Source organism: Alligator mississippiensis, chromosome 5 (genome assembly GCF_030867095.1).
Source record: "Alligator mississippiensis isolate rAllMis1 chromosome 5, rAllMis1, whole genome shotgun sequence".
Taxonomy (NCBI): Eukaryota; Metazoa; Chordata; order Crocodylia; family Alligatoridae; genus Alligator; species Alligator mississippiensis.
In genome coordinates, this window is record NC_081828.1 from 156,871,675 (window position 1) to 156,891,963 (window position 20,289).

A 20,289-nucleotide genomic window follows, 5' to 3' on the forward strand; every position below is an offset into this window, starting at 1 on the left:
CCACTTGCTGAGCCTGTCCAGGTCAGCCTGGATCATCCGCCTGTCTTCTGGTGTGGATGCTTTGCCCCAAAGTTTGGTGTCATCAGCAAACTTGGCCAGTCCGCTTCTGACTCCAGTGTCCACATCATTAATGAAGATGTTGAACAGTATGGGTCCAAGGACAGAGCCTTGGGGGACCCCACTGGTCACAGGACACCATGATGAGTGACTTCCATCAATTACTACCCTCTGGGTCCGACCCCGGAGCCAATTTTCCAGCCAGTGGATCGTGGGGGACCCAAGGCGACAATTGGCCAGTTTCTCCAAGAGACGATCATGGGACACCAGATCAAAGGCTTTTTTGAAGTCAAGATATATGACATCAATCTCTTCTCCCTTGTCCAGGTGATAGGTCACCTGGTCGTAGAAGGAAATGAGATTGGTCAAGCAAGACCTACCCGCAACAAACCCGTGCTGGCTATCCCTTAAGATGTTGGCGTCGGCCAGTCCATTAAGGATGGCCTCCTTAATAAACTTTTCTAAGATCTTCCCCGGGATAGAAGTCAGGCTGATGGGCCTATAGTTAGCCGGATCCACTTTCCTCCCTTTCTTGAAGATAGGCATCACATTGGCCTTCTTCCTGTCTTCGGGCACTACACCAGAGCGCCAAGAGTTTTCAAAGATCTGCGCTAGAGGCTGGGCTATGATGCTCGCCAGCTCCTTTAGTACCCTGGGGTGAAGATTGTCAGGGCCGGCTGACTTGAAGGTATCCAGCTTCTCAAGATGTTCCTTCACAAAGTCAGCATTAATGGAGGGCAGGGGATCACCTTCACCCGGACTTCCCGGCCCTGTAGCGGGCATGGGCGTCCCATGGGGCTGATGAAAGACCGACGCAAAGTACCTATTTAATAGGTTGGCTTTTTTCTGGGCGTCAGTTGTCAGTTGCACCATCTGGTTCAGCAGGGGTCCAACGTTGCCCCTGCTTTTCCTCCGGCTCCCCACATATCTGAAAAAGAACTTTTTATTGTCCTTGATGCTCAAAGCTAGCTGGAGTTCAGTTGCAGCCTTGGCTTTCCTGGTCTGCTCCCTACAGGACCGGACCAGTGCAGAATAATCCTCCTTGGAGGTGACTCCCATCCTCCATCCTTTGTAGGACTTTCTTTTTAGCCTCAGGAGGTCTGCTAGGTCCCTGGAGAGCCAGGGGGGCTGCTGTGCCCTCTTGCTGCCTTTCCTCCGAGATGGAATAGACTTAGCTTGTGCATTGAGGATCGCTCCCTTGAGGAGCAACCACTCTTCTTGAACTCCCCTCTCCCTGTGGTCACAGTCCCTTAGGGCCTCACTGACAAGCCTCCTGAGCTTGTCAAAGTTGGCTTTCCTGAAGTCAAGGACTTGCGTGTTGCTGACTGACTTGCCAGCTTTTCGGCGGATGGTGAAGGTGATCAGCTCGTGGTCGCTGTCACCCAGCTTCCCATCGATCACTAGGTCGCCGACTAGGTCCTCCCCAGTAGCCAGCACCAGGTCGAGCAGCGCTTTGCCTCTCGTTGGCCCATAGACTTCTTGAGTCAGGTAGAGGTCATCCACACACGAGAGGAAGCTCTGCGACCGCTCAGATTTTGCTGAGCGATCCTCCCACGAGATGTCTGGGTAATTGAAGTCACCCGTGACAACCATGGTCCTGGAGCAAGCTGCCTCAGCCAGTTCCTGGGCAAACTCCTGGTCTAGCTCAGGACTTTGGGTGGGAGGTCTGTAATAGACTCCCACCATTGTGTCCCCTGTGCCGTGTTCCCCACGGATTTTAACCCAGAGGGTCTCCAGCCGTCCACCCTGGTCGCCAATATCGGCTTGCAGGGACGTGTAGCTTTCCTTAACATAGAGAGCTACACCCCCGCCCCTTTTCTCTACACGATCCCTCCTGTACAGGGTATAGCCATCTATCCCTGTGGTCCAGTCATGGGTGGAGTCCCACCAGGTCTCCGTGATCCCTATGACATCGTAATTGTTTGCAATGAGCAGGAGGATGAGCTCCTCCTGCTTATTCCCCAAGCTCCTGGCATTTGTGTACAGGCAGGCAAGTGCCCCCTGGGGGGCTCCTTCCTTGCCCACAGATTTTACCAGGGCTGGGGCTGGGGTGGGCTCCCTTGAGTGCCGTGATCCGCTGGCTTTGCAAGGATTGTTCAGCGGGCCAGCAGTGGCGGTAGTCCCCCCATCCCCCAGCAGGCTTAGTTTAAAGTCCTAGCCCTGCTACTCCTTCTGAGTCTCTGGCCATGCCTTTCACTCAGCCACAGTGATCCACTCACTCTCACTGCTTCTCTGCTTCTTTCCATCCCTGGTAACCTTCTGGGAATTGTAGTGTGCCTTACAATTACAGTTCATCCCTCCAGTCCCCTGGAGGCTTCTGGGAGTTGCAGTTCACACTACAGTTCCTTCCTCTAGTCCCCTGGAGGCTTCTGGGCACTGTAGTTCATGTTACAACATTACAGTACATGACATTCAACATTACAGTCCATTACAATATAATTGGCAATAGTGTAGGTAAAGAAAAAAAAAGCCATGCCCAAGTGCTACAATAGGTCTCTTCTGAAACGTCAGCTGCAGTTTAGTTTTAGTTTAAGCACATTGGTGATTCCACCCACTAGTGTAATCTCTAGAAACAGAAGCAGAAAATGGGAGAAGATTGCCTGCCATAAATGTGTTATGATTTGCAAAGATCTAGATGTAGAAATGAATACTTAATTCAGACTCATCATCATTTAACAGACAAATCCACTAAACCACCTCTGAGTTATAAGAAATCTAAGAAGAGGAGGCATGTCAATTATCATAATCCTTTGATTATGCACCTTTTAAAAAATCTTCTACCAGAGTGTTCACTATTTCAGGGTTCATAATTCAGGGATTTTAACTTCCTTTCTGCATTATAATAAAGCACTGTTTTCTTCCAATGAGTATTTTGCATACACAGTCATTATTCACCTACTTGCCATGGTAGTAGGACAACATCCCATTTAATAATAAAGACCTACAAGTCACCATGATACCATGGACTTTTGTGTCCCAAATTCCACTGTGATCAATATATGATGCTTCATCTGAAGGAAAACTTTCCCTTTTTTTCTTCCAATAATACAGCCAGCTAATTGAAAAATTCTAAGGAAAAAGAGCAGGAGAGGAAAAATGCATCCTTTATAAACAAGCCTTCTGTGTCTATTACAAAGAATGAAAAATAAGTAAACACCTTTTTTCATCATCACCTCTACGTTAGTGCATCCACCAATTGGAAAGGAAAAGGCCTTACAAATTTGTGATTATGAAAGAAGGGCGAAGAATACATTTTAAAATACAGTAGGTTTTTTCTATCAGATTATATAGGGAAAAAATTAGCCCAATTATAAGACAAGATAACACACTGCATGATTCAGGAAGGTAGAAGAACACTGTGATCTTCAATTCAGTGGGAGTACTCCATACTTAAGGTTAATCCTCTGCACAACTGTTTTCCTGAATCAGGGCTAGCGGGCTGATTTCATGTCCATAAGCCTGAATACACGTATCTCAGACTGAATTCTCCCAAAACAGGCATTGTCTAAACACAAAAGCTGATGAATGTCTACCTATGCTGGTATAATGAAAGTGGCACACACTTCTCTGCTGTGGCTACAGGTATACTGGTGTGGTATATTCTTGTGTTCTCATATAAACTACCTTTATGCCAATAGAATTGTGTCTACCTTTATGATTATTTGGTACAAACATTCATGCCCCTAACTGAAACGGCTGCACTAGTACAAACAGTGCATATAGACTGGGCTTTAGAATTAGAGTCCACACATCTGTATCACTATTAACTAGCTGCTTCTACAGTACCTATTTTGTAGTGTAGGGCACTTCTGCATGAAATGTAGCAATGTCATTAATATTCCCTTTGCTGATTTTTTTGTCTTATCAGACCCCTTCCTTCCTCAAGCCATGTCTTAAATCATATTAACTAGCATATTTTAAGTAATGTTCTTCATCACTGTTGTTGACAGCATTTAACACATTATTTTATCTTCTGACACCATTGCCGTATTTTTCGTGGTATATTGTGAAGATGTCATGATAGCTCTTTTAAAATTGTTCTTTTTTGGTTTTTGGAATTTAGGACAAGGTTTTCAAACAAGTTGGATGAACAATCACATTTGGAAAACAGAGCAGTTGAAAGTCTGATTGCAATTATCTCACTTGCATATACAAATCTAGTAATTATGAATGCAAAATACCTCATTTAGAAACATTTGTGTATGCAGTTCTTCGTATGCAGGTGTAAAAACACTAGACATCTGGTTGACGGGCTTCAAGGTTGAAGTCCTCTACCCAAAGCTCAGATTCAAGGATAAAAGGTTCCCTCAGTTCCCTCATTCTTGTGCTTCAGCCCTTTCCTGGAGGAATGGTAAATGATTAATTCAGTTTGTAATCCCTTGTAATTTTGCTGTGATTTTTTTGTTAAAGAATAATCTTGTTGGCAATGCACTGGTGGTTTTGGGACATGAACATCAAGGAACTGGACAAGGACCATCAACAGATTGTAACAAAGAGAAGTCTGATTGGAAGGAACCTTTGGATCACTGTGGAACCTGGCTCTGCTTACATGTGTTGTATAATTGTTCTAATTGTTCCTAAGCCAACCAGATGCTCTTGATCAAGCTGTAAAAAAGATTTGCAATAATTTATCAGAATACTTTTTTTGTTTGAGGTACATGTAGGCAACTGGGCAACTGTTAGTCAATATCTGGATCATTGGGAAAATTGTAACTGGGAACCCAGTGCATGAGATGTATGTAAAGTTCCATTATTATGGGGCAGAATTGCATGTAGACATGTTGTTGTTGTGTCTTTTGATTTTTTTTATTGTTAGACATTCTGGTAATATATTAGTTTTAAAACAAAATTTGATGCATCATACCTTTGCTTTGGCAAACCACTACAGTATCATGTGAACAGGAAACAAGGTTTTTAAGTGCCCTAAAAGCTAATTGTGTTCTAACCAGGGCTCAGTGAATAATTGATAATTTAGTCAACATGTTTCACCTTTTCTTTCTCTTTGTAATTTACCACCACCAGAACATAATTTTCTTGAATGCATTTGTAACTAAAAATTATTCTGCCTCGTTAATTTGCAATATCTCTCAAGTCCCTCTCTCTTCCTTACTACAGTGTTTTCTCTCTTCTTCTTTCTTTCCTTTAGTTTTCTCCAGATTTTCTTCATGCAAGCTTTTGGTTGTGTGTCATTAGGTTGCTTTTCAACATGCTATTAGATTCTTCCTTGCATTTTGCCTATACAAAGTGAGTGTAAAATGCCTAAATCAGAATGGGAATGTTTTCTGCTTGTTTGGTACTCAGAGTTTACACAGAGGTAAATGTTTACACAAGGCGCAAGGTGGCAGTATGTCAGATTCTTTGTATTTCTTTTGCTTTTACTCTGTCTTAGGCAGTTTCCTGTGCTTACTAACCATCTTTTTTGTTTTTTTCTACTTCCTACTCCATTTTTAACTGGTCCTTCCTTTGTCTTTAGCATAAAATGTCCCCAGTGTCAATCATATACTATGTAGGAAGGGTTATCACTGAAAGTTCAGCAGCGGTAGAACATGCTTAGGATTATTTACAGAAGTAAAAATGGTTAGCTGCATTTTGTTCATCTGTGCCATTGGCTAAAGGAAGGTTGCACCAGGGTGAGCCATGGGCCTTGGGGCTGCATGCTGCACAGATGTCACCACTACTGCATCATGGCTAGGGACAGAAGTTACACGTAAACTGGTTTAAGTGATAAGCAGGGATCCTGGTTTTCCATTTCCCGTGGATAAATAGAGAAAACCACAGATTTCCTGGTTTTATCAGAAAAAACGTGGATTTTCTCTTTTAGCAGAGTAACCCACAGATTTCCCCCTTTTGCAAAGAGCTCTTCAGGCTAATAGAGTTCCAGCCAGCAAGAGCTGTTTGCAAAAACAGCAGGAAAGTCCCAACCCTGCCCGGAGGGGGAGGGAGAGGGGGAAGGGCGGAGCCTATGGCTTTTAGTCAGTCACAAGGCCTAGGTCAGGCTCACTTTCCTCCTGGAGCCTGTGAAGTGATAAGTGGGGCTTGCAGGGGGCTGGGGGGTTGTGGGGCAGCGCTGTAGTGGAAGCTGGCTGGGGCCTGAGGGAGCAGGGAGGTGTTGGGGAAATACATGGAGTGCCTGGCTGGTGCCTCCATGTGCAGCTCCCTTAAGGGCAGCTAGAGCTTTTTTTGTTTTCAAGTGCCCCTGGCCAGGCACTCCAGCCATGAGTGAGGAGGTGTCGGGGAAATACATGGAGTGCTTGGCTGGCTCCACATCACCCCACTCGTGGCCGGAGTGCCTGGTGGAGGGCACGTGAAACCCAAGTGGCTCTAGCAGCCCTTAAGGGAAGCCACACATGGAGGTGCTGGTCAGGTGTGGGGAGATGTGGAGCAAGCTGGGCATTCCATGTTGTTAACTCTCAGGGGGTAGGGGGGACCTACACCCCAAGATCTGTGCATGGGGCAGGCTGTGGGCTCGAGCTCCCACCCTGCTTCCCTCCTGTGGGGCTGCTGTAGTCCCGCAGGCAAGATCCGGCACAGCTGGGAACAGCAGGGCCATGCCGGGATCTCCTCATCCTCCTGCCGCGCCTCCTGCACCTGCCACTGCTTTGAGTGGCAGAGCCCCCTCCCACTTCTTTCAGTGCAGCCCCACATGCAGGAGCACATTGCTGGGGCAGCATGGACCAAGCAGCCACTAAGAGATCCCAATGTAGCTCCTCTCTCCCCACCTGCCCTGCTCCTCTCCCCACAACCCAGCATGGCTGGGGACAGAGAAGCCACCTGGGGATCTCCTAGTGGTTGTTTGCTCTGTGCTGCCCCAGCAATGCACCTCCTGCACATGGGACTGCACTGAAAGAAGTGGCATGGGGCTCCACCACTCAGAGCAGCTGCAGACACAGGACGCGCAGCGGGGGGACAAGGAGATCCTTGCATGGCTCTGCTGTTTCCAGCCATGCTGGGTCTTGCCTGTGGGGCTACAGCAGGAAGCAGGGCAGGAGCTTGAGCTCACAGCCTTCCCCTTGCACATCTTGTTCCCCTTGCCCCCTGGGAGTGTGCGCAGCCGGCAGGAGCCAGCCCTGCCCTTGTCCAAGTCAGCAGCAGCCAGGCAGCAGTGGGGGAGCTGGCTCCATGCTCTTGCTGCAGCCTTCTGTTAGGGGCAGGGAGCTGTGGACCTGAGTCCCTGGTCCCATAGCCCTGGCAGCCAGGAGCCCCCTCTGGCAGGGCAAGGGAGAAGGGGCTGTGGGTGGGGAGGCAAGGGGCATGAGCAGGGCTGGGGAGCTGTTGTGGGAGCAAAGAAGGGCACCAGCAGGGCTGAGGAGGCTGCGGGGGGGAAGTGAGGGACACCAGCAGGGCTGGGGGGGGGGGGGAACTGTGGGGGGCCTTTAATTTTAATAATGGGTTTTGGGTTTTTTATCAGAGAATTTGCAATTTTTTATCATGGAAAACCAGGATCCCTCGCGATCAGAAATGGGTTTAAGTCTGTAACAGAACATAAGTTCAGTGCACATAAACCAGTTTCAAAATGGCTGAAACTGGTTTAAGATAAACCTGGTTGAATGTAGTATCAGACTTAACTGGCTTGGGTCAAACCAGTTTATGAAACTTCTGTCCCAGACCCCTTCCTGGTTCAAGTTAAATCACAGTCCTCCAGCATCCCAACATGCTTTCCAGCCATGGGTTGGGCTGGGCTGTGCTGTCTGCTACAGCAGACAAGGATTGTGGGGAGGCAGAGATTGCTTCCCCCCTCAGGCAAACCGCAGCTGGGGTCTGGGGCCAGGTGGAGGGGGGGGGTTAAACACCCTTTCCCCTGGTTAAACCCCTCTTCCACCAAGTACAGATCTGCCCTGCCCTGCTAAATTTACTGAAAGTTACTGCTGGCTGCCATTGTGGACTACAAATCCCAGAGGCACCTGGAGGCAGGAAGAGGAAGTGATGCGCAACCCTGTAGAGTCCTGCTTATGTGATTGTGGACTGCAAATCCCAGAGACCTCGGGGGCAGCAGGAAGAGGAAGTGAACCCACAGCCCATGCTGGCTATGTGCCAGAGAACTGTGCTGTAGCACCCCCTGGCTTCTGGCTTGAGCCACTGCAGGCCTGTGGCTGCATTTCCTGAATCAAAAGTAAATGTGTGTCCAGTTGTTTCTCAGTTTAATCTGTGCAGCTTAGACTAACCTGTACAGATGGAATCAATTCAGCTACAGTTTTTTTGACTGTCTGTACTTAACCCATATGTCTGCATGGCTCCAGACTCAGCATCTACTCCCTGCACTACAGTGCCTTGCCTGCTAGGGTAGGGGTAGGGGTGGGGGCAGGAAGAGATAGCTGAAGGAGGCAGGGGGAGCCAGGAGACTGGCTGCTGTTGCACCCAGAGCAATAAGGGGAACGATGACTGAGCAGGAGCCCAGGGGCCACAACATAACCCCTTGTGGGCTGCATGCTGCCCTTGGCCTGCCGGTTGGACAGCCCTGGGCTAGAGATGCTATTAACAGTAATACTGTAGCTTCCCAGCCTTCGTTACCATTCTGGAATTTAGTCAGATTCCATGATCCCAATGGTGAGGGATTTTTTTTTTTTTCCACTGGTTTACCCAAGAATCTCCAGATCCAATTTCAGTGCTGGCACTCTACATTCAATTTAGATCTGGACCAGTATATCAGCCAGCAGCAGACCTGCTCAACCTGCCTGGATCATGGAATCTGAATAACTCTGGGCTGGGCTCTATACTCTGAAGCTTTGTTTTTCTCTTCTAATCTGGAACAAACCCTGTAATTACGAGTCCAGGCCAATGCCTTGGCTGAATGCCATAAATTGCAAACACACACAATTCTTCTCAGTGTACACATGATTGTGTTAATCCTTAATAGAAAAAAAAAATGTGTGAAAAACAATTTTTAGTCTTTGGGAGTATACTTTAAATTAAAATGACAATCAGCAGGTCAGAGAACTCTCCTTTATCTATACACTTAAAATGAAGGTACATTTGGGAAAAAGCTATGGCTTGTTTCCAATATAACTACTTACCATGTGTTGTTACTTTTGATGGAGATATCTGTGAAACACTATTGAATACGAGACCCCAGCCAGTACAAATTATTATGTTTTCTTTTCAGGGGAGGGGTTACTTCAAGTAACAGAGGAGTGGTTTGCAAACATTCAAGTAGAGGGGCCATGATAGTTTAAAAACGAGGGAAAGGGTCAGATTTTAGCTTTACTTGAAAACACTGTTGGGAGCTTATAAAATAAACTGTGCTGGTACTAGAAAAACTGTTGTTCCCTAGAGATTTAGTAAGGATGCATCTGTCCTTGTTGTCTGGTGTAATCAAAGAACTCCTCAAATACAAAATGAATTGGTCAGAGATTGCACCTGGGAGCAGTGGAGTTCGCAGTAGATGTTGTTTTAAAAAAATTACAAGGAAAAATGCTGGTGGAAAAATCAAAATACTCTTAATACTGAGAATGTAATAGAAAATAGGAACATTGTAAATCATTATCATGTTCCTTTTTGCATATTATGGAGGGAGTTGGGGACTCTTTCAGTTCACAAGATTATTTAGCAAGTGAAACTAAAATGCACACCTCAGAAAAAGTGCAGCTGCTCTAAAAATAAAATTTTCAGAAACTAATTGCTCTGCTGCTGCTCACCAGCTGGGCAAGACCTTCAGAAAAGGTTTTCCTGTTGTGTTATCATGAAGAAAGTCTGAACTGTTTTTTCAAGATGTTTCTTAAGAATTTGAGCAATTTTAAAAAATGACCCATGATTTTGCCCTTCAGTTTGTAAGTACCTAACTTGAAACACCATAAATGGGCCTGGAGAGCGCTCAGCTCTTGTTGAAAATCAGTTCTTTTCAAGTGGATCACAGAAGATGTTTGAAAACTGAGCCCCACCCTATATCCCCCTCCAAATATAGTAGAATAAAAAATATGGTGGGGATTTGGCTATGTAAGGCTTGGCTGTTATTCCTTGTACTCAGGAATTTCTGTTTTCCAGACAAATTCTGAGTTCTAATTCTTGCTTTTTAAACAAGCCATTCTGGCAGTATGGGCCAGTGACTTTGGGTTTCCCTGCACACTCTTGATGACATTTCTAACACAATATTGACTGCAACTGATCCTCCAGTTTACAGCTAGCCTATTTTCAGTAACAGAAGCAAATAACCTAACTACTCAGCATTTACAACAATAAGAAAGATGTCACTGGTAGTCACTCATGTATGTTGGGGGTCTTGTTTCAGTGGTTGCTTTAATGGCCAGCTGTCTGTAGTAGCAGCTTGGTCATAGGTTTCATTCAAACTTTGAAAATGTTTGCATGGTTCTATTTAAGAGCTGCATCCTAGCAATTCTGGGGTTGGGTTCTAGGAACAAAAATAAACCTGAAATGTTTGGGTAGTTTTGTAGGTATTGGAACTTATTTCATGCTGCATAAACCAAAAATGTAAAAATTTTGTACCTCTTCCATCAGCTTCATTTCAATGAGCAAGGGTTATGTTGCAAGTGTAGGTTTAGCCAAAGCTGGTTTGTCAACTTTTCTGAGAACAGGTGAAAACTACCTAAAGGGCACCACTTTGTTGGCAAAGCAGTGAGCAGGTCTTTATAATAAAGTACAAGGCAGTTCATGTGTTGCATGGGCTTAATACCAGCTCCAGGTTCACCTACTTTAGGCTATGTTTGGTTTATCCTGGTAATAGTGGGGAGAAAGCTGCTTGTAGTTGCAGCCCTAAGGCCAGATTCTGCTGTGTTATTCTGAAGTCAATCAGAATGATTCACTGACTTTACTGGAGTGATTCCAGATTTACCCTGATGCAAGTGAGAGCAGGCTCAAGTAAACTCGGGGCTGAGTTAAAATGTTTCTCATAGGAGAACTTAATCCAGGCCTACTTTATGGATGGTCAGGCTGTAAGTCCTGGATAGAGGAAATGTTTCATGGATAGAGGAATTCCACAGCAAAGTGGATGGAGTGCCTGACTTGTTCATTTCATACCTTCAGTACTCTTTCATCAGGTTCCTACAGAGCTGAGACAAGAGGATGGTCAGGCTAAGTCCTATTTCCTGTTATGTGCCTAAATGGCACATATGCAGTGGTGTAACTGCAGTCCTCGACATTTATACACAATGTGCTATTCAGCTGTGGATGTGCAAGTATGCACCCACTAACTGAGCACACTCAGTTGGGCTGTGCTCTGGCTGGGCAGGTATGCATAAATGGGCATATTAGCATTGATAAACAATAGGTTGTAACTTTGAAAATAAAGGAGATCTAAATGCATATCTTTCTATGCTGCTTTTGCAAACCTTACTCAGATGTGTATGTAAGAATTCTCTGGGTTAAATGAAGGAGAGAGAAATTAATTGAGAGGCTAGTGGACATAACATAGATAAGATTTTACATGCTTCTGGCTGCATCATGCAGTTTGCCTGTCTTGAAACACAGCAATGGGAATTTGACATGCATAGCAACTTTTTGGCAACCATTTCAATTTCCTTTCTCAACAGGCTATTGTTTGTAACATACCATATGGGGACTATAATGAAGGACAAGAGATGTGGAGTACATTGCATTCAGTCTGTATCTCGGCATCTATGTTTTTGCCCTCTTCCCATCTGCATCCCTTTCTCTCCATATCTTCTGCCCAAGCTTCCCCCATGATTGCTCTTGGCCATGTGCCAACTCCAATGCCAACCCTTCTGCTTGACAACACCTTCCATTTAGAGTGTGCCAGCCAGCCAGCCACCCACTCTTCTCCCTCAAACCTGCTGTAAACACTTCTGTTTAAGGAAGCAGTCCAACAGGGCTGGACCGGGTTGCTGAGCAACCAAGCAGTTGCCTAGTGGGTCATTCATTCGTGATCTGCAGGGCCAGTGTGCCAGCACAGATTGGGAGTGCTGATCTGATTGCTCTAATATAGAAGAAGGTGGTGTAAATAGGGCCCTGTTTAGAGCACCTCCCTGAGATATGGTGGCTTGAAGAGAGAAGAGATGACCATCCATTGAGAGGAAGGTAAGATCTTCTAGGCCTCTGAGTGATTGAGGGTGAGGGCTGAGGAGGCACATATGGGTGAAAGGGTTGGGAGAACCAGCATACAATGTAATAGTAGAGTCAGAGCTGCCAAACTATAGCCAGTTGGATGGGAGAGGCTTGACGTCATGATGACTGAGTTTTTAAATGCCACATTGGAACGCTCAAAAAAATCCTTTACCACAAGCCAGAAACTGTAAGATCTGTCTTAATCCAGAATGGCAGTGTTTCCTTCCTAGTGAGTAAGCCTTGGAATATCTACAAGATGAGGGCCAGATGGTTACTATGTGAGATGACAGCACTCACTCACAGTGTATTTGACTGTTATAGGTGGAATAGTGTTAGAGCTTGAGTGAGGGCAAGAGGAACAGGTAGAGAGGATGAAACCACTGCAGAAGTGATTTTCAACTAGGGTGCCATGGTATCTTGAGATGCCTTGAGATCCTTTCAGGGGTGCTATACAAAGTTAACAGCATTAGATTTGCAAGCATGATTCACCAGGCTAACCCAGAGATTTCAGATAGGAATCCATATCATTACAAACATTCTGACCTGCTGTGGTCGTTTTGAGTTGTTTGCAACAGAAGAATTGCTCTATTATATTTCTGTAGTAAAAAATGAGTTAAAACTAAGAGCTGGCATTTTCCTAGGGTGCCTCTAGTTTACTGAGTGGTGCCTTGAGTCTGAAAAGGTTGATAACTATTGCATTAGGGGATAAGGAAGGACAGTCAGTGGGAAAGTGAATATAGAAAATAATAGAAGAAAACAAACACTACATACAGTAGGAAGGAAGAGAGGTGCAATATCTGTCTAAGAGTTCTATATTGCTGCCCAACACTAAAGAATCCGACTTTTTTTTTTAATCCACATCAATAGTAAAGTCCTGGTAGAATCTCTCACATTTCTTACTTTTCAGTGTAACTTCTTCTCTCCCTTCCCCACACAAGGCCTATGTGAATAGGGAAGTATTTGATTTGGGATTCAGATTTGGCTGATTCGGAGGACAGTGATTCGATTCGGTGATTTGAATCATTGTCTACATTTGATTCGGCTGAATCAGAATCAGAGATTTGGCGCTGATTTGGAGATTCAGATCAGCCAGGGAGAAGCAGGTGCAGCTGGACAGCTTCAGGTTCTCCCACGGCTTCTCCAGCTGTGTCTACCTCTGTCTGGGCAGGGGGAGCCGTGGGAGAAGACCCCATGGCTGCCCAACCCGGCCCCATTCCCTGCCTGGCTCCATCCGCTGCCTGGCACTTTTAAAGCCCTGCACTCATAGGCTCTGGCTATGGCAATCAGGGCATCTGAAGGCTTGTGGCAGAGCCCCCCTGCACAGTGGGGGGCAGTGCCAGGTGGGGGAGGCATCAGGGGTGGGACTGGGTGGGGGGGGAGATCGGGGAGCAGGGGCTGTGCAGTGGAGCTCTGCTATGTGGCCTCACAGCCCCTGCTATAGCTGGTGAGTGCAGGGCTTTTTTGTTTTTAGTGTCCAGAGGCTGGGGCCAGGCAGGGCAGCCATGGGGGCTTCTCCAGCTACCTCTGCCCTAGTGGGGGGAACTGCGGGAGAAGTGCCCATGGCTTCCCTGTCTAGCCCCATACCCACCCAGCCAGTGCGGGGGGGCGGGGGTGTGGGGACACAGTGTAGGTGTGGCTCGCTCCTGGCAGCAGCAGGGCATAGCCGCCGCTTCCAGTGCTGCCGCACCTGCATCAGTGCTGAAAGTGGGGACTCTGCCTTGTCGCCACTTGCCAGCCATCGCAGGGGGGACTGGGATGCAGGCATGGCAGCGCTGGGAGCAGGGGCTATGCCCTGCTGCCACTTGTCCCCTTCCACCTGGAGCAAACCATGCCCACATCCTGCCCCCCCTGTCCCCTCGGCTGGGCAAGCCGCAGCAGAGCAGAACCGCCACTCCCAGAGCTGCCACACCTGCATCCTGCACCCCGCATCCTCCTCCCCAAGTAACACAGCCCCCTGCCTCTGCTGGGCAGCTTGTCCCAGTCCCAGCACCTCCTTCCCCCACACCCCTTTCCTCCCCTCTCCCCCAACCCCAACAGACTTACCAGCTGGTCCGCTGCCTGTTTAGTCTATGGCTGAATCTCTGAAGCGGCCAACTCTTTTCCAAATTGATATGGCCAATAAATGCCCGTGCATGTGCGCAGCTGCAGTGCAGCATGTAGGCAGCAAGGAGGCCAGCCCAGTAGCTTGGAGAGCTGCGTGCAGCTGGTAAGTCTTTCGTGGTGGAAGGCGAGGAGGAAGGAAAGGGGCACGGGGGGACAGATCAACACCCCCTGAAGTGATGGAGGGAGTGGTGCTGGGGCAAACGCTGCCCAGCCTGGGTGGGGCAGGTGCAGGACGAAGCCACAGCTTGTCTGGGTAGCAGCTTCTGCCGCTGCACACACCTCGAGAGAGTGGGCCGGATGGGGGCATGTGCCCTGGATCTGTGCAGGGAGTGGGTGGGCTGGACTGCAGCTGCAGGATGAGGCCAGGACTGCACTGGGCTCTTCCTAGAACAGAGAGAGTAGCGGGGGTTTGGGCTGGGGTTGCATTTGGGGTGGGTGGCAGTGGCACTGGAAGGGTGCTATGGGGGGGTACAGCAAATTTTGGGCGGGGACTGCAGCCCTCCCTCATAGCCCCCTCCCAGCACCGCTGTCACCTGCTCCAAACACACCTCAGTGCAGCCCCGGCCCCAGCCTGCAGCTGCATCCCACCCCGCCCGCACCCAGCACAGATCCAGGGGCACACCACCCGTGCCCTCCTGGGTTGCATGCAGCAGCAGGAGCTGCCCTCCCTGCCCCCCCAGATGAGCCATGGCTTTGTCCTGTGCCCAGCCCAGCCCAGCCCACCCCAGCTGGGCAGCACTTGCCCCAGCCCCTGCACCAGTCCCACTCCTCCCTCACCTCAGGGGCCTTGATCTGCACCCCCCAAGCCCCTTCCCTCCCCCCTCCCCTTCCACGACAACAGACCTACCAGCTGCATGCAGCTCTCCATGCTGTATCAAAAATTGGATTGGTATTGGCCGATATGCCTCCTTAAAAACTGAATATTGGTATCAGCCCCAAAAATCTCTGTTTGGTGACTCCCCTAACAAGGACACTTAATAAAAATTTAAAATGATGATTCCCCAGTGGGAGCCAATGGTCCTCACTGCCAGGAAGTGAAGACACCAGCTGGTGGGGTGGCATGAAGGGCAGCAGACTAGTTGGCAGCTGCCTCATCATTCCTCCTTCCCCTCAGGGCCTCTTTACTGATCAGCACAAAGGGGTGGGGATGCCATGAAACACACACAAAATCAGCTCTGCATGCCACAAAAAACCCTTTGTTTCAGGGGCGACGCGTAGGGGGTGCACTTTCCCCCCCCCCCGGGGTGTGGTGATGCACCCTCCTGCTGCTGACACCGCTGGCAGCATCTGCAGGCAGTCCATGATCACCCCTGGCCACCGTTGATGCTGCCGGCAGCGCCTGTGGGTGCTTGCTGAACCCTGGTTGGTGCTCGATCCCCCCCCACCCACCGCTGACAGTGCTGGTGGCATCTGCAGGAACTCCCAGCTTACTGCCACTGAGCTCCTGCACCTGTGCTCCCACTGCCACCAGCACAGCCGTGCCTCTCCATCCACCAGAGGCATGTGCTGTTCATACTTTGTTTTTCCACAATTTAAGTAGATCCCTAAGTATAAAGGACCAAACCCATTTTGTGTTTATTCTGTAATGCAGTCTGCACCCCCCCCCCCCCCCCCCCCCCAGTGTTCAGACTAGTGATTATCAACCTTTTTAGACTCAAGGCACCCCTGCATAATTCTGTGAATTAAACAATATTCCATTTAAAAAATGAATTTATTTATTATAGTGCTTACCTGCTTGAAGAAGGAGCAGGCAGAAGGGGAAACAGCAGCAGGAAAGAGCCTGCACTACAGTGAGTAGAGGAAGAGCCTGCACTACTCTTCTCACTGGACCCTGTTCTAATGTCACTCATTTCCTGTCATTTCCTCCCTACCTGCTGTTGGGATCCAGAGGCCTTCTGGCCCTGGGTTTTGACCTTTGTGCTTCGCTTAAGCTGCATGTTTAGCTTGAATTGTGGTCAAGACTTTCACCCAGTGAAAAGGAGCAGATGGAAAAATACTGTCCCTGACTTAAAACGAATCGGGAAGCTGGCTAACTAAACTGAATAAATATAGCCTGGATGTAACACCACTATCTCCTCTCTCCTGGCAGCATCCTACAGAAGCTGTTGTGGCACCCTAAGGTTCAAGCTTCAGAACCCTGGTTAAGCATCGCTGATTTAGACTGTAAACTTGTTTTAGGATGAACATTCTGATACCCATATTTAGCCTGTTATGTTGCAACATGGATCTTACATATAAAATAAGGGACTGGTTTCAGAAGCATTTATTTTGTATCAAACAACATTTTTGACAGTAGGTCTGTTCATGTCGTGTGTGTGTGCACATGCACACAATCTTGGAGAATGTTCTCATGGCATGTGTGACAGGGGCCATCTCAAGGCTGGTCCAATCAGTAGCTCACCCACCTGTCTAGGGCAGTCCACCAACCTGAATCGCTTGCAATGCCTTTGTTGGAATTAAATAGTTGTTTGTAGGCAGGAGGAGGCCCATTTATTGCCATGATGCCACAGGTGTAATACACGGCTCTAGTACTACCCCTATACCATGTCTCATGCCTCGCAGGTGGCATCCAGTTCCACTATTACTCCCCTGGCTCCTTAGCTGGGCCGCATTTGGCCTCTGGCCCAAACTTGGCCTCAGGCATCCTCAGATATGCCTTGGCCATGTGCCCCTCACAGGGGCCTCTACTCTGGCTGGCCTATGTGCAGTCCTTCAGGCCTTACTCTCCATGGCCTCCAGCTTTCCCTCTGCCCCCTCACTGGGGCTTCTGGATCTTACACCCCTTGGGCTATAGGTGTCTGTCGACATGCCTGTACCCCTAACTCAGCCTACAGCCCACTCAGGCCTCAGGTGTCAGTCTATGTGCCTTGACCCTGCCCCAGGCCCCATTCAATGGGTCTGGGCCCTGTGCTTTTCTGTCGGGCTGTGCTCTCCTAGCCTTTCCCCTCCACAGGGTATCCACAAGGCAGTGGGGGTTGCAGTTTTCTGGCATCCCATCTTCACCTTTCACTGGGGAGGCAGAGGTGCAGCATTTTCTGGAGACTACCTCGCCATGGGCAGCCCCACCATACCACCCATCCCTAGCAGGGTGTAGTTTCAGGTCATGCCCCAGGACCAGGGACCTCCTCCATCCCATAATTCCTTCCCTGACCTTCGGGTGTTCTGGAAGCTGCAGGCTGAGAGATGTTGCTCTTCTGACTCCCTAGGTATAACTACCAGCTCTACTCCTAGGGCCTGGGCTTATACTGAGGGTGCCCAGCTCTCCTCCAATCTGGTGGTCCCTTTGTGGTCATGTGACTGCCTAATTGGGCCTAACCACACCTGCCAACTGCTCCACAACCTGCTCAACCCCTTAAAGTGGCAGGCACCAAAGGTGCCCTGCCACAGCATGGAGTGTTTTCTTATGTTTTTTTATAAAGTCAGATTTTTAAAACTTCTTAGGCCAGATCCTCCATTGCCTTGTGTAATCATTTACACCAAAGAAAAACTCAACCAAACCAATGCAAACAGACCTTTTTGATATCAATGACTATGAGATACAGAGAATCTGGGGTGTGTTTGCTCTAGAGCTCCCTCAGTTTATTTTCCCTGTCTTTAGTGTCTCTTTCTCTACTGAAGAACCTTATTAAACACAGGACTTTTTTTCCCCTGGGGCATGCTCTCAGAGTGAATAAGGTATTCTTCTGTGGTTTGCAGGGCACCAGCAGTATAACAATGTGGCAGGGCTTGCGCTAGTTATACTACTGCAAGGCATTTACATTTCAGTTCATGCCAAAGGCCACCTCAATCAACCCATCTGTAAGTGGCTGCTTCGCTTCCCTGTACGTCATGGACTGTAGAAAGCCTAACCCAAGCGATCCTGATGGGCTGGTTGGCTCAGGTAGATCTTCTGATTTTGATTTTTTCTTCTGATTTTAGTATCAGTTTGATATTTGTTGGTAAATGTTTGCTGTAGAAAGTAAGGGAGTGAATGGAAAATACTATTCAACACTGGTAAAAATGATAATGTTTCTTATCCTCTGGAGCTAAAGCACCTAGAGACAGTGGGTTTAAACTCCTATATTTCCTGACTATAAAGTTTGCTACTGATCTCCTACTTATGAGCTCATATGCTCCTACCTGTGTAACTCTGTAGAAACAGTTTCACATGATAGCATAGGTACATAAATAGCACCACAGCTCAATGTCCTAGCAATGAGATTTGAAGGATGGCAACCAGAGAATGGATAGGAGGGTTGTATTGCCTTCCCTCTCTGGGTAACCTGTTCCAAGCCAATGCTTCTGGGCATCAGGTTTAAAATTTACCACCATGTCCTTGTGGTTCACAGTTTTCTATAAAACTAGCTAGGAGGCTTCTCTCTGGTTACCACCATAATCAACACTCATTGACAGAAAGGAAAATTCTACTGAATAGACATGGGGACTGATTAGACCTTAATCCCAAGAGCTTTACTGATGATTTCAAATGCACAAGGGTTTGGCTTTATGACCTGGTTTCAGCAAATCACTCATACATGCCTTTAACTTTATGCATGTGAGTATTCCTATTTAAATGAATGGGTTCTAAGCATTTACTTGGAGGTGAAAATTCAGAATGGTAAACTAGGTGACTAAACACAGCTTAGCCAAAAGTTAGATGCCTAAATTTCATAGATTTCATAGACACTAGGGCTTGAAGGGACCCCAGAGGATCGAATCCAGCCCCCTGTCCCAGGGGCAGGAAGTCAGCAGGGATCATAGGATCCCAGCAAGATACACATCCAGATGTCTCTTGAAGGCATTCAAAGTAGGTGCTTGAAGCACCTCCGGCGGCAGTCTATTCCAAACCTTGGGGGCTCAGACAGTAAAGAAGTTCTTTCTTATGTCCAGCCTGAAACGGTCATGGAGGAGTTTGTGACCGTTCGACCTTGTCATCCCTTGGGGCGCTCTGGTGAACAAACGTTCCCCTGGATCCTGGTGAGCACCTCTGATAAACTTGTAGGTGGTCACCAGATCACCCCTGAGCCTGCACTTTTCCTGGCAGAAGAGTCCCATCATTCTCAGACTTTCATCATAAGGTCTGTTTTGCAAAAAGTGAATCAGAATACCTTACTTCAGTGGCCCCACACCCTTGGGGGCCTACATTTTGGATTGCACCCTAGGCACCTAAGTCAAGGCTTTCAGACATATCTGGAAGACCTCTAGCCTGAGCAGCTGGCTTTATATCCTGCCTCAGTTGTGCTGCAATCCAGCTTGATAGTGGGCTGTGCATAAACTCTGAGTCATTGAAGGAGCCCCATTCTGTTAAACATGCTTGGAGCATGCACATGGCTGAACTGAGTTCAGCACAAAATATAACAGCCATGGTCAACTTCAGAGGAAAATATAGCCAGGGAAGAAAGTAGCAGTGCTCACCATTTACAATAGGCTTGTGGTCTCCTTACTTCTGATGAGACTCAGACCCACCTCTCCCACTTTCCAGGTAAATGCCCTACCACCAAGGCTATAGGTAAAGCTGGGAAGGAGGGTAGGAATACTTTCCACCCAGTTGAAACTGCCACTGTGTAGAAAGGAATGAAAGGTTTCTGGGGCCGACAAACAAGCCAGTGGGAGCCTGACTCTATTGTCTATTGGTTAGAGTACTCAGCTGGGAGAAGAGACCTGCATTCTGGTCCTGCTGTCAGATCTGTTCCTCCTCTTACTATCCACTGACTGTATGTAAAGTACTCACAATCCAGGGAGCAAGGACTGTACCTAGGACCCCTCTTTTCCACCTGAAGATTCAGAAGCCTCTCGGCTCCTCATACTGCATACGCAGAGAAGCCCAATATACAGCTTGGATTCAGGTGCCTATGGTCAGAGAGGGGATGGAATTTAGATGGATCCTGAAGTTAGTGCTTCCTGTTGGCTAGCTTTGGGCATTTCCTCTGTAGGTCCTCTGAATATCGCCCTTTGGAAGTGCCTGATGTTCTTCCAGGAGTATATGGGAGCCTCCGTGCCTAACCTTGTTTGTTTTTATCACTCTCCATGGGTCAGGTGACTTTTGTTAATCATGCCAAAGCCTAAATTGGAGGTACATGGAGGGCCAATCTGGATATGCTTCGCTGAACAGGGATGACATTACCCACCTGCTGAAAG